The sequence below is a fragment of the Rousettus aegyptiacus genome, unplaced genomic scaffold (genome assembly GCF_014176215.1).
Source record: "Rousettus aegyptiacus isolate mRouAeg1 unplaced genomic scaffold, mRouAeg1.p scaffold_m13_p_3, whole genome shotgun sequence".
In the NCBI taxonomy this organism is placed as follows: Eukaryota; Metazoa; Chordata; class Mammalia; order Chiroptera; family Pteropodidae; genus Rousettus; species Rousettus aegyptiacus.
This window is the reverse complement of record NW_023416306.1, coordinates 163,522,636-163,548,257: the sequence shown is the minus strand read 5'-3', so window position 1 is coordinate 163,548,257 and position 25,622 is coordinate 163,522,636. Positions and strand designations below refer to the sequence as shown.

Genomic DNA, 25,622 nt, shown 5'->3' with positions numbered 1-25,622 from the left:
TGGGTCTGCAGATACTCACATCCGCCTTCCATGAGTCCAGCTGTAGCCAGTGATTTTCTTTTAACATCCTACGCCAGGATTTGACAGTAAGCTCCAGTTGATCCGCATTTACGGTGTCCGGTCTTGCAAGGCACGGACGGGTGATTCGGTTTTCGCGGGGATTCACGGTGCTCACGAGCTGCCTGCCGTACGTGCGGGCGCAGACCCGGCCGCCGGCGGGCGCGCGGCGCGCACTAGGACCCAGCAGGGCTCCGGGCCCGGGTGGGAGCCGCGCCGCCGACCCCGGGCGGGCGCCGGGGCTGGAGCCCGGGTTCCGGCCACGATCGGCTGCAGCTCCGCCGGGAGACGGCGCGACCCGGCAGTGGGGCCACCGTGAGTCCAGCGCCGCCACAGCCCCCCAATGCAGCCGCGAGAAGCAGCGGGGGGGCATGCGATCGAAGGTAACGAAAATGGGCTCATTTCCTGCCTCCCGATCTTCTGCCCTGGTTCAGCATTATCACGAGAAGCCCTCACTGTTCGGGCTGCTGCATTTGGGGGCACCCTTTGGTTTTTCAAGGTGTCCACCCCCCATATTTCCACCTCGTTTGATTGATTTATAGCATGCAGCCCATATGGGAGAGATCCAGGGATGGCAAGTTGCATATTTTCATTAGTTTTGTCTCAAAAGTAAGTTCATTAAAAAAAAAAAAAGTTTCTCAGGAATTTGTGGATAGTCGTTTAAAATATTTTTAAAAAATAGGAGACAAATAGATAATTTTTAAAAATTATCAAATAATTGGTGTAATTGTTAATTACTTCCTAGGGCTTTACTTTTGTGGGCTCCCCGGCGTTACTTTTATTTTCAAGGAACTAACGTTAAATGTGGAGTTTGGCTCAAGCAGAGTTTACAGCATTGCTGTCGCAACTGTTTTGCTATCAATTGTAAACAGAGTGTCAAATCTGTGGGCAGTTTAAACCTCTTTTCAAAGACTGTAACTGGTTATCCTGCTATGACACGTACGGATGAGAGTTTCCTGGGAGGACAGTCAGAATATTTCTCATTTTGGAGCAACATTGTTTTGAGGAGAAAACCATGATTACTGGCTTGGGAGGCTGAAGAGACTATTTTTCATGCTTTGTTTATACTCCCGAGATGACATACGAGGACGAGAAACACGTTCTTTCTCTGCGGCTCTTAACCGTGGGATTATTAATTTATTTAATTTTTTTAGTTTCAGTCGGTTGGGCTCAGGGAGCCCTCTGTCACAGGATGTGCTTAAGGTGACACGTTTGCTAGCAGTTGGGACACATGATTGCAAATGTAAAATGTGCATCCCCTGAAAGGACTGGCCTGCTGGGGGCTCCCATGTGGAACTGTTGTAGGCTGGGTACCACTGGCTCATTGAGGAAAGAGGGGATCGTGTTCCCTAGCTAAGGAAGACATCCTGTGATATTCCTTTTGTTCCCTGTTTTTCATTGATCGCCAGCTCTGCCTTAGAGAGAGGGGAGAGCAGCTCAGAGAGTGCAGAGCTCGGCAGGCTGCACAGATGACTACAGCCCACTTTAACTCTCACCCTGATTGGTCAGCTAGGCTGAGACTTAGGAAAACAGTCACTCAAAACCTCCTTTTACAATCACGCTATAATTTCAGATTCGCCTGCTTGTGCACAGATTTCTGCGAGACTGACTTTTAATTCGGGTGCTGTTTGCTTGAGGTACCTTTACGTTTAATTTTCTGTTGTTGTTTCTATTCCAGATTAAAGTAGGCCATTTTGGTGACAAATTTCTTTACAGACGTCAGCGACTAGCTTACATTTAGAGACATATCACTTTACAATCCATTCTTAACGATTTCTCTTCGGGAGTTGTAGAATGCAAAGTTGTTCAACTTAGAATAATTTTTCCTGCTTTTCGATCTGAATATTTGAATAGCGCCATTAGCAGATGGATGCATAACTGTATCTTTACTTTGGTAATGCAAGTGTCTTGTGCATTAGCGTGTATCATGCACTAAATTTAAGTCTGCAACAGTGATAGAAAAAGACAACCAAGAGCAAGCAGTCGAAATTGGCTTGTTAGAAGAAATTGTGGCATCTGGCTTGAGGAGAATGCATTTCACATCGGGGAAAAGGGCCTTCTTCACCTTATAAGAATATGAATTAGTAACTAATGTGGAATGTTTTATCTATAAGAGAAAAAATATAAGGCCGGTGGACATCTCTGTTTGAATCTTAAAACACCTCAATGAAAGAAGCACTGTCCAAGGAGTTGTTAAATGTATAAACACTTTTCTGATTGGCTTAAAAATTTAGACACAGGATGTGGATGGTATCTAACAACTGAGGAGTTGGAGACATGGTTGTCATGGAAACCGACCAGAGTACCCCCCCCCCAGACACACACACAATGCACTACCATAACCACCACTTAAAAAAAAAAAAAAAAAAACCTGCATGTCATCACAGATGCCTGGAGAACATGTTGGCTTCTGTGAGCTTTCCCACAGCATCTGTTGAAACCTGAGACTGTGCCTGTCAAATCAAGGTCATTTTACAACAACAACCAAAAATGCAGTCTCCTAGATTTCATAACTGTATTTTTATTGAAAATATGTGAGGAAGAGTCTTAACGCAAGAACGAGCACATGTGCTCATTTGGCATTTTGCTGCTTGTGAGTTGTGCAACGGAAGGCTAGGAAGAAGGCACGTGAGCGCTTAATTGTGGAATCCAGTTGATTTGTACGTCTGTGTTAGAACAAAACTCTTTTTAGAGCTGTAGAGACTAGAATATTACCTGTCAAAGAAGCGTCATTTGGGGGAAGGTATAACGAAGACTTTCTGTTTGCAGGAGGGTTCAAAATTGAACTCTCTGAATTGTATTTGGAGAACTGTGGTCCTTGAGAACCCTACTCTAAGGCTGCACGTGCCAGGGTAAATGAAGGCCAAGTCTTTTGCTTTCGGAAGTGTGAGGGTGTTCTCAGAAGCTGAGCATGAAGAGGAAAACTAAATTGAAAATAAGAATGCTTTCAAAACAGCAACTGTTATTACTTGGTTAACTCAGAAAAGTTTCTTCTTCTTTTGTGAAGAGCAAAGAGTGCTTTAGTTTTTAGTTCCCCAAAGCAAGGTTGTATTTTCAATGTCATGCTAATGGTTTCAGTGAAGGAAGTAAAGAAAAAAGCAAAGTTTGGAGACCCTACAAGCTTTCACTTTGCTAAGCGAAACATAACCAAGAAGGCCCACTTCTAAATTTTGGCTTTGGAGATCCACAACGAACCTTTTAAATAAAAGGACAATGCCTTCCTTATATTTCTCTAATCTTGTCAATAGTAGTCTTCACATTTAATGTTCTTGATTTTCATTTAGAAATATCTTTCTTCCAATCATAATGATTTAGAGCATGATATTGCTTTATCTTAATTGAAAATAGTTTTAAATCTCATTTAATTAACACTGTGATCTTTTTTAAAAGCAGCAAATTTCCCTTGTTTTTATCAAATAATTGCATGGGGGGAAAGAGGAGATAGATAGAATCCTAACTATATTTTAACGTTTATTTACTATCCTGGATCATGTCATAGGAAATACTATAGACTTTACAAGTGATATAGCATCATTAGGGTGATTTAGTATATATTTCATGATCCCATGTTGTTAGATATTTAATGGATGGGGATTTGGTGAAAAAGGTTAAGTTTAATGGCACAACTGTTCTCTTTTAGCAAAGGATTTCCTGCAGGGAGCTTTCTTATCTGTAACTGTGTTCATTGGCAGGAAACATGTCAGTTGCTTGTTTTTACAAACTGAAGGAAATGAATGGGATTTGTTGGTTTCTAGAATCTGTCTTCATTCTCCATTGTCAAATAGTTTTCTCAGAATACTTCATTTCTAAAGGGACTTTTGAGGAGTACAATTAAGCACTCCAAATCTTAGGCATTTCTGTTTATTTATTTTTGACTTTGGGATTAGAAAAATTGATCATTATAGTACTATGTACAATTTAACTTTCCCAATACAGATTAACAAAGTATTCAATAAAGTTCCAGTTTATTTTCAGTTGTCAGATATACACATACTCACTGTAACAGGCACTTTTTTTTTATAGCTATGTAAATTTCTAATAATTACTCTAGAATACCAACTATATGCCAATCTCAATTTTGGATTAGTCTGGAAGGGTAAAGGGAGAGAGGCAGCTTCGTGCTTCTCTTTGTGTAAAAGAAGAAAATCCATCAACACTACCATCAGGTATAGGCCTACTTTGCTGATGGCAAAAATTTGATGTGGGGAAGAGTAGGAAATTGGGCATGGGAGTTGCTAAAACCAGTTTAGAGCCCATATGAGAAAACAAGTCTTAATCTTGAAAAGATTTACTGTACAAAACTCTGGAATTTTTTTTTTTTTTTGGATATTTGTAAATAAGTATATTTGTTTCAAATTTTAGAAGAGGAAACCAGGGTGAGCTTCTTTAGAGGAAAATTAGTGCGTAAACTCCACTGGAAGGAGTGTCTGAGAGAGAGAGAACCATTTGTTGTAATGGGTTACACACCTTTTCGAAGACATCATTTTTGTTTTATATTTAGCACCAATGAAATCTATGCAAGGCCCTAGTCTATGAGTGGAGTGAAAACTGAGCTACTTCGGGGGAACCAAAAGCCAGGAGCCCAGAGTCTGCTCTTTCTGCTGGGCTGTGCCTGGGACACACTTGAGAACCCGAGTACTGCTCTGAACACAGTTTGAAAACCACCGTTTGTCAAGTGTGCAGAATATTCTCTAAAGCAGGCCCGAGTGAATGACTTGCAGAGTCCCGCCACATCTTAGCTGAAGAGAGAACTTTTGTCTTGACAGTTTCCGAGGACACTTCTGCTCAGAGCGAGTAGGAAAAAGGTATGTAATACAACGTATGCTAGTAAGCCAGTGCGCAGAGAGCACAAGATTGGACTTGCCGTAAGTATGAAAAAGCCCTGGCCCAGTCCGTAAGGAGGGAAGGCGAGAGGATGTTTTTAAGGGTTACTTACAAACGAACCAGGGCCCCTTTCCTGGGAAGTTACAGGAACATGATGGAGGTGTTCGAGGTCAGGTGGCTGTCCTACCCGAATGCGTGGACTTATTCTATTACCACCTCAGGAGCTGTTATATCACCGTTATTTTATCTGTCAGTGAAAATTATTTCATATTAAGTGTCATTCATGAAATGAAAGTTTGCCAAGCTATATAACTGTTTGGCAGACTCACTGGTGTTTTGAGTGTTGAGTAAAATGATAACACACAGATGATATTTGAATATCATCAAACACTTTCACGTTATCTCCCCTATTATGAGATCGACTGAAATGGTGATCCTGGGATTGGGCTCAGTTCTCCTCTTTTACATCCCAGAAGCTACAAGTATTAATATTTCTGGGGGTGGCAGACAGAGGAACCCCCTTCAGTTCCATTCTTGGTTTTCACACCCCCTTGAGTCGCACACGCACGGTTATGGAGGAGAGGAGAAGTCAGCAGAGACGGCAGGCAGACTAGTGGCATTGCGTTTCTCGCGGCCGTGGCCACTCTCCCTGCATTGTTTCTTAAAGGCTGCGTAGCTGGGGAGTTTGTAAAAGGAAGAAGAACAAACCCTTCTCTACATTCTCCTATTCCACCGTGCTTGCCATGCTTCTTTCTATTATGTGCATGGGGTTAGAGATGGCAATGAAAATAATCACTGTTCTAAGAAGCCACAGGTCTTCCAACAATTTGTGCTGGAACTTTTTCTTTTTTTAAGAAAATACTTCAGTCTCCGGCCATACCACCCTGAACGCGCCCGATCTCGTCTGATGTCGGAAGCTAAGCACGGTCAGGCCTGGTTAGTACTTGGACGGAAGAAAATACTTCCTCTTCAGAGATGAAACTAGTATAAGCACACAATAGTAGCCTGTGATTTTGGATGAAAATGACTGTGGTTAACTTGTATTTGTTGAATTGTGTTGAATGAAGCTTTTCATGTTTAGGCCATTTAGAGCTGTCTTACTCCTCCTACCGCCTTCATTTCAAAGAAGATTGAGTGTTGTACAGTCAAAGAAAACCAATGGAACTGTCCCGAGGTGTATTTATGAGGATAGACCAGTGACTCTTCGTGAGTGAGCGTTTAAATCCTGATGTTCTCGGGGACTTTGGGAACTCAGGAATGCACTTCAGTTACTTGGATGTTGCTGGAGCTTCCGAAGCAAGACTTCAAATGTTCTATGGGGTGTGTGCCCAGTACTTTTGCAGATGACACTTTCTTAAGATTCAGATAGTAGCAAGTCCTACTCGCAGAGGGCATTTTAGCATTTTACACAAAGTTAAATTTTATATAACCTCAGATATCTCTTCACACTTTGAAATTTTCTGATTTGGCAAACTTAATATTTTTGCCGACTTTAAAATGAAAACAATTACCATTTTAATGACTAGTTAATACATACCTCTAAATTAAGACAGTCGTATTGTTTCATGGGACTAGATTTAGTATTTAGAATGATCTCTTGAGAAAGAAATAAGTCGTTCTGGGTAAGTTTGGCAATACTGGCTACTATAGAAAAACCATATCACACTGGTAGGGGGCTTTTAAATGCTGCCCCTACAGTATTTTAATTGTCTTATGATAACCTAGTACTAACATACTGCTGATCATAAGCAATGATAGTATATGTTAATATCCCACTTTGCAGATGAAAACACTGAGAACTCTCTTCTCAGAAGCATACTCTTTGGTAGCCAAGTAGTTCTCATTCTTAGGGACCCCCTCTACTTAAAAGTCCAGGCATTTTCCACCCCGCTGGCTACCTTACACCCGTCCCTCAGTTTCCATTCTGGGGTTGATGATGTCCCCTTCTGTACGTAGAACGGCGTCTCCTCCTGGGAAAAATTGCAGAATGGGGTGGGGAATGTTTGTTATGACACTGGCAAGAAATAGGACTATGCGTATCGTCATTCTGTGTTCCTGTGTCTGACCGTCAGCGATGGGGGGCGAGAGGGGGACCTTTTAGTTCCCTCCTGGGCGACCGTCTTCCTTAAGTCATCTTCGTCCTTTAAATTCCCCCTCACCTACCCCTGAGCACATTCAGCAGTTCGGTAAATGGAAGGCCCTTACCCCAGGGAATGACTTTCCTGAGTTACCCAAATACTACCCATAGTCTTTCTGTTGGTGGCATCCCCAGAGACGCATTTCCTAGACAACATTCACTTTTATAATTCGGATGAACTGCCCAACAAACTCAGGGATGTAGATACAATGACATCTCTTTTATTTCTTTCTGAATTAAAAAACAATGGGCTTAAGTAGTCAGATTTGCAGGATGTCCAGCATTTCCTTCTTGGGGTTCTCCTACCCCTAAGTCATGCAAACCTCACTTGGGTTTACACAGACCCAATGGAGAAGGGTCAGTTTGACTTCCTCATCCAAGCTGGGAGCTCTGCTCTTGTGCTCGAGCAGGGGAAATTACAAATTAAATCCCCAGCCGGGCATCCAGGACGCCTGGCATATGTGTGCCCAGTTGGAACTCGCAGTGAAACCAGTGTAGACGTTTTTGGTAAAGCATGTGCCGGCGCGCTGTAATTTTCTTGACGACTTCAGGTGAATGATCAGAATTTGATGGAACTAATTCATATTTCACGTGTACATGTGCTTTCGCAGATTTCACATGTATGAAATCATTTTAAAAAATCAGTCTAGGAAAGTGCTAAAGATACACAGACACATACATGTATGTACACACACACACACACACACACACACACACAAATTTGGCGAAGCAAATCACCCATTCATTCAGTGACCAGTTCTTGAGCACCTACAGCCTACCAGGTACTGTGCTTTTGTGATAGGGACCACAAGCGTGAAAAAAATCGCTCCCGGACAGCCCACTGTCTGTTCTGTAACTCTGATTGGCTCCTTAACCCATAAATATCACCCACGTGGCTCTTTCGAAGTTCATATTCTGAGCTGATGTAGATGATGGAAGCGATTCCCCTCGGGCTCCTTCCTTTAGGTGTCATGCCTTCTGTTTGAGTTAAGAGGCTGACCTCACAAGGAGGATACCAGGGTAGGTTGTTTACTTGGGAGCCGATCCAGGGAAGCCATCAGCAGGGGACATGAGTGGGAGACGGGGACGAGAAGGCGGCCAATAGTGAGTGACTCGTCCCTCCAGTTCCCGCTGTGCCCGGAGCTCAGGTGCACTGCTGCACGCGGCGAGCTTGTGTCTGAAATGCCACAGGCCGTGTGCCGTCCCTGGTGGGCGACTGCTCTCGGGGAGCATTGATGCCCAGCAGCCGAGGGCGGCGCACGAGCTAGCGGAGCAGGCTTCGACCCCAGCAGGTTCTCAGGGACTGGTCGATGCCTTTGGTAGCAGGTAAAGGCTGGGCTGGTGTGTGCCAAAGCAGAAAGGCCGGGAAGGCATGTGGTCAGGGCCTCGGCTGCTTCTCTAACCTCTCCCTCCCATAGTCTCGGGACTGTGGTTGCTTTAGAAGAATCATTTTTTTTTTTTTGATGGTTCTCTGAACTTCAAAATGCATGACGATCCTGGGAGAGTGGGTTTTCAGCCTGAAAAATGGGAACAAGAGACATGGCGTAAGTCCCGAGACTGAGCATTGAGGCAGGAAGCTTCAGTAAGGGCACTTCCTTGGTTCTCTTTGTTTGTTTTCTCTTTTGGTTGTTGTGGGTGTTGTTCCAGCCATTTTCCTTGTTTCCCAGGTTGGAAAATGTGGACACCCACTTGTTTTACATTCCACCTTTACCTGGGACTCAGTAGTATGGAAATAGACTGAGTACTGTGGAAATCCTGAAGGGATTATTGTGAAGGCTCTGAAAAGCCCTTGGCACAGAGCCTGGCACATAGTCACAATGTAAATTATTGTAGCTACTTTTATATTTACGTTGTTGGTGTTATGTCCGTCATCCGCTAGGAACCTAGCGTGGCTCCCTGAGACTCAGGTCACCATGCCTGTCCTCTTCTGCCTGACTTCTATGCCCCGTAAGGCCTTCTGTAACCTGGCCCCACCCAGCAGTGCTCAGGGAAGGCCGTTCAGTCTGATTAGGGTTCATTCATCCCCGAATTTGCTTTGCTCCTTCCAGTTCCCCTGCCTTTTGTTCATCTTGCCCCCTGACCACAACCTTCTTCTTCCTGCCTTCCCCCGCTTGACCCACGCTGCAACTCCGAGTAGAGAAAATGCAATTTGTACATTTTGTCTACAGCAAACCTTCCTCCCCAGCAAATGCCCAGTGGTTATCAAAAGAAAGAATAACTTTCGATCCTCTCCGTTTTAAAACTTAGTTTGATCTGAGAGTCCAAACAGCCCCTTAAGATCATTCTCAGTCTTCCTAGGCAAACGGTAGCCATTCCCTTGTGTTCCCCTTCTTTGCCTATGGGAAGGGGTGTCGAGTGCACTCCTCCCTTTTGTTTCTTGTGGAGGACAAGCAAACCGAGACTCCTGGCGGGGGCAGGGGGTGGCCTCTGCTCTCAGGGGCTAGGGCTTTTGCCCATCTGTGCTGCTCATTCTATCCAGCAGGCCCTCCAATAATGTCATTTTGTTCAACATCATCTTGTTAGAACATTGATGAGATGACATGGGAACCTAACTCTTGTTTATTTCAATTAGCCTATGGTACAGTTGATTTTGTTATATGTCATTTCGCTTAAAGTTGCGGAACCTATCGATGGCATTGAGGACCTCCAGTACTAGCGGTTGTAGTCTGCTAACATAACACGTGGTTTTCAAGACCCACAGTCATGAGATTCTAGTAAACCATGGGATATATGTATACCATGCAAAGGTTTACTAAATAACGTGTCTCAATAACATTCCGTCATCAATGGACATTTGGATTGTTTTGCTATAGCTGAAACATAATTTTTACAAGATAATATTCTTGCCATCCTAGGGTGTACTCTAATCTCTTCTATTTTGTTTAATGAAAAAAACACACAGGTTTGGGCCCAATAATGTTAGTGAACACAAGGGGTTCATTTTGCCTGCATGCGCCAAAGCCAAAAGAGACACAGGCCAGAATTTGCCGCAAAGAAAGTAGAGGTTTATTTAAGAAGATGGCTCCAAGCCCAGAGACACAGGTGAGCTAGCACTCGAAGATCTGGTTCCCTGATAGTCTCTAGGGGATAGGTCGTATAGGCAAACACTCTGAAAACTCATTAGTAGCAAAGGGAGTTGGGGTCGTGGGCTCTACTGAGTGGTTGGGACTAGGGGAGGAAGCAGTTGATTGCATCAGGCCCTGACGTCAGTCATGGCGTCATTCTGTTTTCAAGGGCATGCTGGTAGGGTTGTCTGCCTTTGTGGATGTGGATCTGCAAGATGTTATCTTTAGTTTGACCCGAAATTGTTACTGTGGTCACCATACCTGAGGCTTTGTTCCTAAGACTGTTTGATGCTGACCTAAGGGCTTAATGATTAAGGGAGTGGTGGTGCAGGATGCAGAAGGATAAGGGAAGAAAAGAAGCTAATAGTCCCAAAACCAGTTCGAATCAAGGAGAAAGAGAAAAGAAGTCATTTTAAAGATTTGCATGGATATAGGGAGTGACTCCCAGTTCACAAAACATGTTCATCTTGTCATCCTCTCAGCTTTACATAGCCCTGTATGGCAGTCCCCGCTGACTTCTTTTCACCTTGGCTCCCAGTGACAGCAAACTCTGAGTATTACCCACACCCCTATCAAGCCCACTGGCCAGGTGGTCTTTGCAAGGGGTCCCCTGCTCTGGCCACAGCTGACCTGAGGCTCACCACCTCACCGCTCCCTCTGCTTCACATGCAGCAGCACCGGGCTGATGAAGTGATGCACCGAGCCTGGTGCAGGCTGTGTCCTCCCAGGGCTCCCAGTGATGCAGGGAGCTTGGCACCAGGACATTCTTTTGCACTCAGCTTTGTTACTTTCTTCATTCAGGGGACGAATCCCCCAGGGGCGAGTCAAGACAAGCAGCTAGCCACTTCACTGTCTTCTTATCTCCTTTTTCTTTCCCCTAATTAACTAGACTCTGAAAGGGGCCAGCTCTTTTTTTCTTCCCCTCTACAATCTCATCCTTCTACCATGGAGGCAGAAAGATTAGGGCCTTTACTATCCCTAATGGGTGGAAGCAGCATTTCTATTGCCTTTGAGTAAATTCTTTGAGCTGAATTCTCCAGACTCCTGTTAAATGGTAGTCAATCCTGTCTGAGGACAAAACCTGACTTTCAAGGCCATGGAATTTCTACCTATGGCAGAGTCTACCAGTTCCCCACCTAAGTCCATTCTCTGTAAGTTTTAGCTAGGATCGGCTAACAGCCACATTTCTAAGACTGCCTTGCACATAAGAATGGCAAAATTCTAGCCACTGGAATCTTAGTAGATGTGAAGTATGTGGCTTCTGGTTTGTGTCTTTGTTTTTTCTTTACAATTTACCACATACATTTGTTATCATGAAACTATATAGTTTAGTTGTGCATGCTTTCTTATGAATGGAAACACAGATAGGCTTGTGTGTGTTTTGTTTTTGTTTTTGTTCAACATTATGTTCCTGCGGAATACCTGTGTCATTGAGTGTTAAGTAATTCATTCATTTCTTTATTGCTGTATACTATTCCACAGAGTAGATATACTAAAATTTATTCTATAATCAGTGGACATTCGGGTTGTTTGTTATTACAGTGTTGCTACGAACAGTCTTAGTAAAGTCTAATTGTAATTAATATCTTTTCTCCCAAACAATGCGAAGACCTTAACTCCAGTCACACTACCCACTTAAGTCCCCATGGGTTAAACATTCTCATTTTAAAATAGAAATTTTTGTTCAGATATACATACCTACATATTTATTACGTTTTTGCTTGTAATTCCTTTCCCCACCTTAAACCCCCAAGATCACTTCTATTCCTATATTTCATTTGTGAAAATCAATTCAGGGAAAGCTATTTCAGTTACTGTTTGTTGAAAAACTCTATTTTTCTTGTTTTCTTAAAATATAGTTTGGCTAGGTATAAAATACATTTTTGCTAGGTATAAAATTCTAGTTATTTTTTTCTCAACACATTAAAGATTCTCCATTGTGTTTTTGCTTCTGCTGCTGAGAAATCAATACTAAATCCAATTGCCGCTTGTGACTGAAGGTATCTTTTTTTTTTCAAGAGTACTTTATGGCTGCTTTTGATATATTTTTGCCTCTGGCATTCTGCAGTTTAATTATAAAGTGTCTAAATGTGAATTTCTTTTTCATATATTTATTTTGCTTCGGGTTTTTTTGTTTGTTTTTGGTTCTGATAATTTGTAGATCGGTTTTCTCATTAGTTCCGGAAGATTGTGAGAATATTGTCCCTGCTTTGTACCCTTCTACTTATAGATTTCGGATTAGGTATATGACAGACTTTTGTGCCCTGTCTTCTCTATGTTTTAACCTTGTTTGCATATTTTCTGTTTCTTTGTGTAATATCTTTATGTGTTAAAGTCTAGTAATTTTTTTCAGCCTTCTTCAGTTTCCTGCATCTACTCTGTTTAACCTTGTCACAGCTATATGCTCGTTTCCTTTTCTTATTTGTTTAAACATTTATTCTGTGTTCTGTGTCTGATAATTTAAAATTCCGAAGTCTTTACAGCTTCAGTTCTGTTTTTTTCTGCCACTTGTTGTTCATGATGCTTTGTTTCCTTATACGTGCGCGTGTTTGTGGGTTTTGTTTTGCTTTGTTTTATTTTACTGTGACCTTGTGTTTGTTTACGTGTTTTTTGAGAGTATACAAGTGGGAATTCTTTAGGGTTTGCCTCGAAAGTGAGTTTCTCTAGATTTTGCATTTGTTTGTGCCTGGGATCATCACCAATCTGCAAAGCAAGGACTTAAAATTCTCGCCTTGAGATTTTGGGGACCAACTCCATAATCAGTTCATAGTCAAAATCCATGCGAGGGTTGTCTTATGGTTACAAGTTTTCAATAAAGACCTTCTCCCCTCTACGCAGCACTAATTTCGGGGGCAGGCAGTTACTGAAATTGTCTTTTGGTAGACTTTGGAGTCCTATCTTTAGCGGAGCACTTCCTGTTACTTTGTACTGTGATGGGCCCTGGTGTCATCAGTGCCGTCAAGTATATCCTCGGTCTCCTGGGCCCTGCTAAGTTGTAAAAAGAGAAACTCAAGCTCTGTCAGTTAAATGTCTTCAAGACGAAAGCCAGTATAAGTGCTATGCTCTGACTATTCCTCATTTGCTCATCCACTCATAAATACATTTCAGATTGTTTCTGGGGAAATATTTGTCCAGCATTTTTAGTTGTTTTAAGAGGATTGGGCAGGTATTTTTTTTTCTGCCATACTGCCAAAAACAAACAAACAAACAAACAAACAAAAAACAAAAAGCAACTTCCATCCTCTTTCTCTTTGTAATCTTTAATTATCCTAACATTCCCTGAAACATATGCATTCCTCTGGGCAACTAGGGTGAAGATCATATGTGCATAAAGCAATAAAGGAAAAAGAAAAATCATTATTTTCAAAATGTTACCTTCTTCCACACATATTTGAGGGTATTTTAAGCCCTAACTTGTATTAGTTGAGGTAACACTAGATGCTTCAATAAACCCAACATAGTGCAATGAATCAGAACATTAGATGTTTACTTCTTACATATCCCAAGTGGGTGTCCTGATTAGGGGGTGCCTCCCATTCAGATGGTGATTTAGGGAAACACGCGGATTCCATTCAATGGTTCTGCCATTTTCAACCTGTGGTTTCCAGGGTCATTGTGCTTACTTGGATCACACTGGTAAAAAAAAAAGAAAGAAAGAAAGAACATGGAGATTCATAAGTGATAGGTTTTTACCAGCTAGTGCTAGATGTAGCACATTCTATTTCTTTTCCCATTCCATTAGCTAGTACTTAGTAAGACTGCCGCATCTGACTGCAAAGTGATCTGAATGAGAGCCTAGGACAAAGAAACAACGGCTTTAATGAAGAGCCAGTCTTCTCTGCCACACATTTCCTCTTTGAAACTTTAGCCCAACCTGATTTCACACTTCTCTGACTATTTCACTTACAATCAGTGCCACCAAGTTTAAGATCTAATCATCCTGAATCATTTTATGTTTGTACAGTTTAAATGCCCAGTTTGAATCCCTAACTGTATAATAACTTCTTTGAAGTTGTGAGTTTTGTGCTGAAATTTTGAAAATGACCTCTACCGTATGCTCAAAAAAAAAAAAAAAAAAAATTTAAACCTCTTAACAAAAGGAGAATGTTCTTGTTTAAGGAGATACCTAACATATTTAGGGATGCAGGGTTATGGTCTGCAACATTGTATTATTCCTTCAGTTTTTCTTCTTAGATTTGGAATTCATCAAAATAAAAATTTGAGAAAAACAAAAAACAAAAAAACTAAACCCCTGAAGTTTGAAGGGAGCTTCACAAACAATGGTGGTATTTCCATGGGGGATTAATTTAGTTGAAATCAGCCCTCTCAGCTCTTTCTGGGTTGTCATGAGAATTCACTTGGTGGTTATGGAAGTATTCGTTGATGTCTGTAGAATACTAGATACTGTCGAGTGGCTGGGCATAGGGAGATGATCAATACAGATAAGATCCTGCCCTAGACGGGGTTAGTGAGGGGGTATAGAGACTGTTTTGAGTGGTGAAAGTCCTTTACAGTTGACTTTGTGACTGATATAGTGGAGGTGAGGTTCTGGGTTATTTGTATGACTTGAAAGAAAAAGGCTTGGTGCTGTCTGAAGTCCTTCAGTAGAGACCTTGCACTCTTCTTGTTCCTTTGTTTTGTTTGTTTGTTTTAGGCCTTGCTTAAGGAGGGCAACATTTTTTTTTTCTCCCTAGGCCAGCCAGTATTTAGCAGATCAACAAGCAGAGGAGCTTAGCTCTTGAATATTCCTCAGGGCCACAGATAATCTTAGCTGAACTGGACCTTGGTTTATTGGCCTCCATATCACTCTCTACTTGAGATTAACTCATTACTTGTTGCTTGGCTCAGTGCTTTTTCAATGTTTCTTTTTTATTTTCTGTTGCTGTTGGTCTCAGTAGATGAGAATGACATATGAACTTGAGTTAAATTGCTGGAATCATAATTTGTTTTTGAGTAGTTTTCTTTCTCTTACTGAACTGTACTGTGGATGAGAAAATACACTAACATCTTAGTAACTATAATCTATTATCCACCTGCTAGGATGCGAACACAGTGCATGTGGCAAATTACTTTATATGCTGATAAAGCCTGTGTTTTGGAAAAATGTTGGACTGTTTATATACAAAACATTGTTTTCGAGTCAAGCCAGCTCAAATATGCAGATGAAGAATAGGGAGTTGTATCCTGAATAGGATTATTGAAATTCCAGGAAGGGTCAGGCTGCAAATTTTAAGATGTGGTGAGTCTATAATTAGGTATCGGCCATGTTTTATTTGATCGAGCATCTCCTCGAGTTTAGCTCTGGCATTGGTCAGAGAACAGCTCTCCAGCTCAGAGGTGTTCACTGTAGAACATGGCTTGGGTGGCGAATCTAGCTCCCTCGAAAGTCAAGACAGAACAAGCTCTCGTTATGTTGTTTCCTTCATGGAACAGGGTATGGAATTTCTGACAGATGAGAGCAGACTCCCAATTTATTTTTTCTATTTCTTCATCTATGTATTTCTAATAAAATAGATGAGGGTAGAGGGGAGGTGCACAGTTCTCTTGGAAATTATGTTCACTTTATTCTCATCTCTAATACCTCTCGCTTATCTGTTCAGAAACATTTGTGTAATTTGGAAAAGTTTTCAAAACTGCTCTTTTGGAGATACCAAGCCTCAGCCAAAGACATTTATGAGATACAGAGCCCAGGAGCTAGCAGGCTGTGTGGAATAGTTAACCCCTCTGGTGATACAACAAGCTACTGAGTGGTTTCTTCCCACATTGAGCAAGGGCTGATTTCTATCCTTAACACCAAGTATTCATTATGGTCACCTTACTTACAATGGTAGTCACCATGTCTAGCAATAGTAGATCGGCTTTGTTCACACCAATTCTTCTGCTGAGAAAAGCTGCTTAAAATTTAAAAAAAAAAAAAGTTACCTCAAAAACATTGGAGAGCCATCAAGGCAATGAGGAATTGCAGGGCCAAGGTTTGGGGGAGGAAAGCCCTAAGCCTAGCTCTTGGATCTTCTTCTGGACATAATTGTCAATTCCAAAAGTAGTGACTAAGAGACTAAGAAACTTAGCAAAACTTTGAGCAAATTCATGTGGTTGGAGACATGCTAATTGTATTCAGATCCTGCCAAAAAAACAGAAGCCCTAGTAAATAACTAAGGCTTCTACTTGGAACTCTTAAGTCAAGAGGAACCAGAAATAGAAAAACTCTCACAGGGACTGAAGCCAAAAATTAAATATTTTCATATTAGTGTCCCCAGCGTAAGTGCCTGCCAGAAGCAAAAGTAAAAATACTCTCGGGAAGAAGATACGTCTTTCAGAGCCTCATGTTATCACGAGAGCTTTTCATGTACTATATCCATCACCCAGTGCAAATAAGCAGACATATGAAAAGACAAGACATGATCAAACACAGAGAAAAAAAAAATGGCAAATAAGAGAGACCTACAAGAATCCAGATAGTGGATTAATCAGTAATTGGTGTTTCAGTAGGAGAGGAGAGAGAAAAATGGAACAGAAAAAATAATTGAGAAAAAAAATGGCTGAGAATTTTCTAAGACTAACAAATGACACAAATTAAGAAGCCCTAAGACACCAAGCAGGCTCAGTATGAAAATACTTCACCTAGGAACAACAGTAAAAATTCTGAAAAAAAAAATAAAGAGAAAAGCTGGAAAGTAGTAAAGGGATGGAAGAGTAGGTACCTCTTGCCTTCGAAGGAGCAATAATAAGACTGCCAACTGAGTCTTCTACTCAAACAAAAGGAGTCAGGATGAAATGGAATGATATCTTCAAATTGCCGAAAGAAAACAACTGTTATGCATGAATTTTATACTTAAAATATTCCTCAAAAATGAAGAAAAACTACAAGTTAAAAAAGTTATCATGAGCAGATTTGTACTAAAGGAATACTTAAGAGCATCATTTGGACAGAAGGAAAATTATTCCAGATCAAAGCTCAGAGGTATAGGAAGTAATGAAGATCAATAGAAATAATAATTGATGATTAAATATAAATAAATATTGACTGACTAAAATGATAATTGTCCCTAAATATACAGGGAATAAAATATGTGATCAAAGTGGAAATTATGTCTGAAGAGATTAATGAAGTTAAATTGTTCTATGGTCCTTATATTGTAGAGGAAGTGATAAAAAACTAATTTGTATTAGTCATTAATAAGTTCAGGATGCATGTTTTAAACTCTGGATAATCTTTAAAAGAACAACGTAGGGATATATAAATAATCTAAGAGAAGGGGAAACAGACTAATAGAAAATATTCAGATAATTCAAAAGAAGGTGGAAAATGGGAGAAAAAGGATCCTAGAGTAAGTGCCACAAATAAAAAATAGTAGTTTAAGTGAAAATATATCAGCAATTATATTTTTAAAATCAGAGTATTTTTAAAATACTCTAATTAAAAGTCACAAATTATCAAATTGGATTTTTAAAAACTTATATACTGCTTTACAGAGACATACCTTACTTAAGAAGATAAAGAAGGGCCAAACATAAAAGGATGTAAAGGATATACCATGCAAACACTAACCAAAAGAAAGATTGTATAACTATGTTAATATCAGGTAAAGTAGACTATTTACAAGCAAAAAATACTATTAGAGATGAAGAGAGATATTTCATAATAAAAAAAGTTCAGTTTACTAGGAAAATATAATATTTCTAAATTCATATGCAATTATTAAATGCACACACAATTGTAAGACCTACAAGGAGAAATACAGATCTTAATATATTAGAAATTTTAACTTATCTCTCCTAGTAATTGATACAACCAGCAGATAATAAAAATCAATTAGGATATAGACAGGTTAAATAAAGTTAATTTACAAACCCCATCAAATTATAAGGCAGTTCACTCAACAAATATAGAGTACACACTCTTTTCAAGAGCACATAGAGTATTTGATAACATTGCCCATATTCTGAGTCATTAAGCAGCTCAGCAAATTTCAAAGACTTAAAATCATACAGAGTATATTTTCAGATCACAGTGACATTAAACTAGAATTCAATAACAGAAAATATAACTGAAAAACCCCCATGTGGTTAGAAATTAGCAGCCATGGGTCAAAGAAGAAATGGCAATGAATATTAGATAATATTTAGAAATTAATGGCAATGAAAATACGACCTACCAAATGTTGAATTAAACCAAAGCTATACTTAGTGAGACATTTAGAAAAAAAGGAGGGGCTTAAAAATAACCTAAGCATTAATTTTAAGAAGTTATAAAAGAACAATTAAAAATTAAAAACAGGTAGAAGGAGAAAATAATAAAAATTAGAGAAGGAAGTAATGAAACAAAACAGACATCTCATAGAGAGAATAGATGCAAAGAACTAATAAAATTAATAAATCCTAGTGAAACTGATCAAGAAAAAAAAGTGCAAATAATATCAGGAACGAAACAAGGGACATCGCTATATTTGAAAGATAATAGAAGAAGCAATATGATGAATTAGCCTATGGCATATGATGAAACAAAATTTTAGAAGAAATGGACAAAATACCACTTATCAAAACTCTCATAGGAAATATAACACTTTGAGTAGCCCTAGGTCTACTCATATGAATATGTAATTAAAAACCTTACCACAAGGACAACTTCAGACCCATATGGCTTTTCTGTTGAATTCATTAAATATTTAAAGAAGAAATAACACATTTTCCACAAACCGTTTCAAATAATAGAAAAAGAAGAAACACTCCCAACTTACTTTAAGAAGTCAGCAGAATTTGATACTAAAACCTGGTGCTACAAGTAAGGAGAATAACCAAGTCCCATGGCCCTGGGAGCCACACTGTGGACTCCTATGTCCCCAATCGATTTGGAGGGAAAAGAGCAGGTGTAGGGCAAGGGTGATGAGGTGACTCTGGAAACTGAAGCCCACAGAGCTTTTCACGATTTTCTGGGCACACATAATCCCACAAGATGTTCCTTTATCCTTAGGAAACAGAAAAGGTCCCTAAAACACACAACTGAAAGCAAATTTCATGAAGTGGGGCCTTGAGATTCATATTTAATTAGGAGAAATAAAGTAATATCGCTTCCCTTGCACTAACTGTGGATCGAATGTATGTATACCTATTACAGATAAAACCAGGTCAAGATCCTGAGGGAGCACATATTTGGGGGAGAGCAGTCTCACTTCTGGAGAGCAGATCAGGCAATCAGGTGTTGGTAGAAAGAATCATGCAGATGGAAACTGCAGGGACAGGGGGCACCTTCTAGAAATCACCCATTCCTTTCCGTTACCCAGAATCTTCCAGGAGGATGAGGTCACATCCCCATTTGTCAGGATTATGTGGTCCATCACTCTTGCCTGTATTTGTATGATACTCAGAATTGACCGAGAAGCCCGCATGGTGGTATCTGCACAGAACAAGTTTTAGTTAAAAACATTCAGGGCGGTTAGTCTTAAAAAACAATCATGTGAGAGGTTACAAAACTCTTTATAATCTAGAAGAAAATTATTTCTCCTGAAAGCTCTGTGAGAAACTCATTTGGTTCCTCCAGTTTACAGGTGATAAAGCTGTGGCGGAAGAAGAAATTCTCAGCCTAGTGTAAGTTCCCAGGTGATTTGTTTCTGGAAAATCTTAGGAGCAGAGTTCCCATTCTTGACTGATTTTCTAGACTCTGTTAGAAAGACTAACCTGGAGTGTCAAAAGATGGGCACACGAGCCAAACAGATTCAGGTTCAAATTCTGGCTTTGCCTCCAGTTACCAGGATGACCTTGGATGTACCTCTGGTAACCTCATTTTTCTTCTGTTCAACATAGGAATAATCTATTTATAAAGTTAGAAAAATGTAGGGAAATATATTTACTTATTTATGTACTTACTGAGAAATTATTATTGGGTATCTCCTCTATAGCAATGAGAAGGATGCTCAGTGTTCCAGCTACCATGGAGATGAGATTTGATCAAAGGGGCAGGGAAACACTAAGTAGTTAAACAAATAAATATATATGATACTCTCAGGCTTAAAATACCCATAGAGGGTAAAGAATGAAAATGAATGATAGTGAGACCCCTTTGACAAGGGTGTCAGAGGAGAGTTCTCTAGTTACATAAAAGGCCAAAGGGCATAGTACATTGATTGAGAGGCCCAGAGGTAGGAACCAGCTTCCATGTTTGAGGAACAGGAAGAAGGACTATTGTGGCTCAAGGTTGGTGAGTTCTGAGGTGACTGGAAGATGAAATAACAGGGTCCCATTACTTTGGGTCTTACAGGCAAGGGAAGCACGGATTTTATACTAGGTGTACTGAGTATAATAAATACTAGAGAATTTTAAACAAAGGAGTTACTGAATCTGGTCTATCGATTTATTTATCTTTCATTGTAGTTTACATATAATATTATATTAGTTTCAGGCGTACCACATGGTGACTCGGCATTCACATACCTTGTGAGGCGATCGCCACAATAAGGGTCATAACCACCAGTTGCCACACGTAGTTATTATGATATTATTGATTATATTCCCTGTGCTGTACATTACATCTTATGACTTATTTTATAACTGGAAGTTTGTACTTCTTAATCCCCTTCCCTTTTTCTGCCCATCCGCCAGCCTTCCACTTCTGACAACCGTCAGTTCGTTCTCTCTGTCTTTGAGTTTGTTTCCGTTTGTTTGTGATTTATTTTTTTTTCAAAAGATCATTCTGGCTGCGATGTGGAGGATGGAAGCAGGAAGACCTTTTAAGAGGTGTGACAGTGTCTGGGAGAGAAGGGGCTTCAACCAGAGTGGTCAAGGGGAATGGTGGGAATGGAAAGAGTCGGGGTGTATTTTGGAAGTAGGGCTGACGGGCTGGAAGGGAAGGTGGGCGGGAAAGGAGCACGGAGGATTGTTTCAGGATTTCGGAAGGTAGCGTCGTTTCCTGAGATGGGATGGACTTGGGCGGGAGGTGGTGATCTGGGGAGGCGACAGCCCAGGTTTGAGATGCCTGCTGGCGATGTCCCTCGGGCAGCTGGGTTGTTTACATCTAGAGCCGGGGGAGGGATGTGGGGGGAGAGTCATGGGCATATAGGTTCTGTCTGTATCTATAAGATTGGGTGATATCATCCAGAGAGAGGGGCAGGAGAGAGAAAAGGACGCAAGACTGAGCCCTAAGCACCAAAATTTAGAGATAAGACCAGAAAGAGACGATCTAGCAAAACGTCGTGGAGAAGGAGCTATCATGGGGGTTGACGCAGAATCGGGCGTGAGGTGTCACAGCAGCCGTCATAGCAGCCGAGAGAAGGATCATGTTGACCAGGCGGGACACACAGTAGACGCTCAATGAAAGTTAGTTCCCCCCTAATGTGAATAGTACCATTTATTTTAGCTCCTTCAAGGGATGTAATATTACCTTTCATCCTGGCATTAAATTAATTTGCAATGGCATTTTTTTTTCTTACCTCTTTTATATGTCTTTCAAGGTTGACATCTAGAGCCCCGAAGAGCTGTGGGTTGGTCACCCCTCTTGGAAAGCACGCATTTACCAGCCTGCGAATCCACCAAGTGAAGATTTCGCTTTTTCCGCCTTAAGTTCACATGATTTAATTTGCCTGCATAACCTGCTGTCATAGGTTTTCATAGAGTCCTGACATCTAACAGAGTAATTAATGCTTTAGGCTTTTAGGAACTGTTTCAGGATTTTATTAATCACCGTTGTGATTGCACATATGAATTATGAAGGAGTTATTTTGGTAGTCGGATTTCCCCCTCAGAAAAATTTCCATATTTGTTCATTATGAACTGATAGCCTGGAATAAAAATGGAGAATGTTCCCTGGGTCCTACGCAGACATTTCAAATTATCCAGAGTGAGGATTGCTTCCTAGTAAACAGGAGTGTGAGTTGTGCGAAGTGGGTAGTTCAATGCTTTCTCTTTCCCTCACTGCAAATTAATTAGAGACTCTCGGTGACTGCCCCGATCTGTGGATTTCGTGAACTATTTAAAGATACACGAACATCAGAAGGAATTTGCGGGTTTTGTTTAATTTGTCTAGGATTCATTCCCATCATTAGAGGAATCACTCGTCGGATTTTTCGTGCTATTCTTCTGGGGCTTTTCCAAGAGACGAAAGTCTCCTAGTAACTGGAAAGAAATAGAAACGAAGGCTTCTAATTCCTTCTAATTTTATTTAGGGAAAACATGATGGATTTTCAAAAGTATGTGATTGCATTTGAGATCAGTGTATGAAGGAGGAATGTGACTGGTGGTGTCTAGTCCTTAGGACTCAATGTGAAATGTAGAAAACAAAACACCTTAAATGTTTTCTTTGAAACTCGTCCCCTGAGGCATCGCCCGCCCCCGCCCCCACCCTCCACCCCCCCCCCCCCAGACGCTTGCAGGTTCCCTACAAATATGCTAGTGTGCCTGCAGTTGGGTCCTGCTTGCCGTTTTTCTTGGCATGGGGGTAAAAGGAGGCTTCCCTTGTGTTTACAGGAAATTTTACTCCATGCCTCTTCCCCTGACAAGAGGAGACTTGCTGCTTTACTGGGAATAGAGCTCTTTCCAATGATTAGAGTGATTTTCTGTGATTCTGCCATACTTGGGGAAGATTTTCGAGACTACAAATAAAAGACAAAGTGGTTATATCAGTGTATGGATGGAGGCAGCCACTCTGCTAGTATGCAGTGCCTTGACTATTGAATGGAAATACCTATTATTGCTCTAACTGCCATTTTTGCTCTTTCTAAGTGGCCAGTTGGGATGAGGGGTGGAGGGAGGAGCTGGGTTGGGCAGGAGGAAGTCCATTTGCAAAGCCAATAGAGGAAGTATTCGGCAGAGCAGCAGACATCTGATCTGAGTTCTATGTAGATAAGGGGAGGATTTGATACCCAGCAGATGGGCCACCCTGCTAATTCTACAGTAGCTTGCTGTGACAGACTATGCACTTCTAATCTGATGGTATTTTCATCTTAATTTACTCACAACTTGCTTTTTTTGTTGGTAACAGCATTTCTGACAAAGGTGATAAATTTGCTAAAGCTTAACATTCAGACTCTTTCCTCATATGAGTGTTGTATAATTATATATACATTTGGGCTCAAAGGTCCCAGTCTAACAAATTCCCTTCACAGGAGTACCATTTGAGAGCCCATTCTCTCATTAATTTTATTTGACATTTATGTCAACATCACATTCCTAGCCTAAAAGGAGAAATCACATGTGTACGCAGGGGTGTGTTTTAAAGTGGAGTATTTAGTTTGGCAGTGAAAAGCAGCCGCCAAGTCTGCTAAAGCAAAATTTTCTAAATTAGTTAATATGAAGTGGTCTAAATGCACGAAATTTAAATTGTTCTACAAAGTGCTAAATGCTGGCGCACATGGCTGTTTTGATATTCGTAACATTTTTCCTGCACGGCTCCCAGACTTGACCAAAATGGTATCTGGAAAAATAACTTGGGAGCCATCAGAGGCGAGAGCAACGGACTGAAAACAAGTGGCTTGTGGTGTCGGGGTGGAAGTTGCTAACATGAGTCCTGGTGCAGAAGCGATTCTCCTCCCGCGTACACAGTGCTCAGAGCGAGGAGTCGATCAGTTAGACGCGTGGCATCCAGGTCCTCGTTCTGCGGAGTGAAGCGTCCCGCAGACACTGCCCTGGCGGTGGGAGGGCCGTCGGGAGCCCCGTCCGAGCAGCACGAGCTGCGTTATTTCTCTGACCCGTTGCTCACATGTCCACAGCATGGCTTAGTGCTTCCGAAAGCAGACGAAGGCATGATCTGGGGTTGTCAGCCCAAGGTGAGAAACGGTTGTTAGGTGACGTTGATGGCCTCTGACTTAGGGGTCTGGGTTGAATTGCAGATCAGTGGTCACCAGGAGAGAGGAAAGGAGCTGTTCCAAGCGGCACCCCAGGGCCTGAACGTGGCCGCTCCTGTGGTTCCAAAGTGCGGACTTCCACGTGCTCTGTGGTTTGCGTGTTCTTGAGCTGTGCTTTGTGCTTGGCTCTGACGGTGAACTGCAGACTGGGCTCTTGTTTTGCAGAGAACTCGCCAGCGTTGGAGAAGCCTGGCTTGTGGCGTAAGTAGGGCGTGAGCAGTTTGTCCAGCCCCCTCAACCCTCTTCGTTCCAGCCTTCGGCCCCACCCGCCACAGGCCCCCAGCTCTGCCAGGGTTTCTGGACCCCAAACGAACGTCCCAGTCCCCTGAGTGCTGTTGCAGTTTAAATCATTCTGCAGTGTGCTAAATGCTGGCGCACGTGGCCATTTTGATATTTTTAACATTTTGACGTATATGACATTGTGACTCTGAAGGATCAAGTGGTTGGTGGCCAGCAGACCTGTGCGCCTGCCTAGATGGCAAGGTCTCTCACGGTCATCACTAGAGTGATTTTTACTCTGACCTTCAGGGGTCGGTATCTCTTGGGAGTCCATGGTGGGTTGGCCACTGACCGTCTGTGAAAGGTAGGAATTTTACCAGGGAAGATGAGGAGGATGGCAGCTACTGTTCATGAAGGAGGAACTTTGAGTCCGGGTTGGTCTCACTGTCATCAGCTTAGACAGGTTTGTTCTTCGCATCCCACTTTGGCTTGGAAGACTTTCTGATTTCCTTACCTGGTCTCGTCTGCTACAGCTTCTGGTATACCTCGGTAGTGGCCAGGTGGGTGTTTGGTTTGAGCACTCTGGTTCACCCTTCCAACCCCCTTAAAGATACTACATGCAAAACTAAGAAATTCGTAGTTTTCTGCCTGTCAAGACAATTCTGAATTTTGCAGGGAAGAGATCTGGAGAGCTGGAAGGACCCTGGAGGTCTGGGCCACCTTTGCACATGTAGATAAGCCAGGTTTCCTGACAGGTCCTCAGTCTTCTTTTCTCCTTATGCCTATGGGATGGTCAGAGAAGCTTCCCATTGCGACACCAGCGTAGTGGAGTGGAAAGTGGTAGAGACCCCTTAGCTGAGAGTCGGTAAGTTATGGTCCAGTACTCTAGCATGGACGGCCTCTTCCACGCTATGGAGTCAGACCCTGAGGCGACAGGCTCAGAAAGGCAGACCTGGGACAGGCAGGGAGCTTTTTCAAGCCCTTAGTTCAGTGTTCCCTTCAACATTTGGAGTGGAAGATGATTAGAGGCATCCACTGGGTGAGTCTCTCTCTCCTCTCCACCTCTCTGCCAGCATATCCATTCCAGGCCTTTATCAGTCCCAAGGAAGACCTAAAAGCTCATTAGGGAAGTGTTTATAGTGAAACTGATTTGTCCTTGCTGAGCTCATACCTCCGTTTTTAACTCAGTTCAACAAACTGCCATTCCCTTAGGAAATTCCCTTAGAAAACATCCATTTCTCTGGAATTCTTGCTGCTCCCATCGGCTGCCCGTTGGGGTCTTCCTCCGTTCAGGGGCTGTAACGAAATATCGCAGACTGGGTGGCTTATAAACAACAGAAATTAATTTCTCACAGTCTGGAGGAGAAAGTCTTGAGATCAAGGTGCCAGCATGGGCGGACAAGGGACCTTCCCCAGGTCGTAGACTTCTCACTGTGTCTTCATGTGGTAGAAGGGGCCAGGGAGAGATCTGAGCTCCCCTTTATAAGA

The 25,622-nt window shown here is 41.7% G+C and overlaps 2 protein-coding genes across 4 annotated transcripts in view; both read left to right on the top strand.

Annotated features, from left to right (window-relative positions):
* The window catches only part of EFCAB11 (EF-hand calcium binding domain 11), a 302,187-nt gene that overhangs the window by 236,524 nt on the left and 40,041 nt on the right, over nucleotides 1-25,622 (top strand). The gene's annotated exons all lie outside the window — the stretch shown is intronic.
* Nucleotides 288-25,622, top strand: part of FOXN3 (forkhead box N3) — a 349,057-nt gene continuing 323,722 nt past the window's right edge. For 2 of the 3 annotated variants that reach the window (XM_016154506.2, XM_016154423.2), the window contains exon 1: nucleotides 288-440. The gene's annotated coding sequence lies outside the window, so the exon portion shown is untranslated. Of the gene's footprint in view, nucleotides 441-1,630; nucleotides 1,695-25,622 lie in introns of all 3 variants that reach the window. The other variant, XM_036238444.1, reaches the window with a different exon arrangement.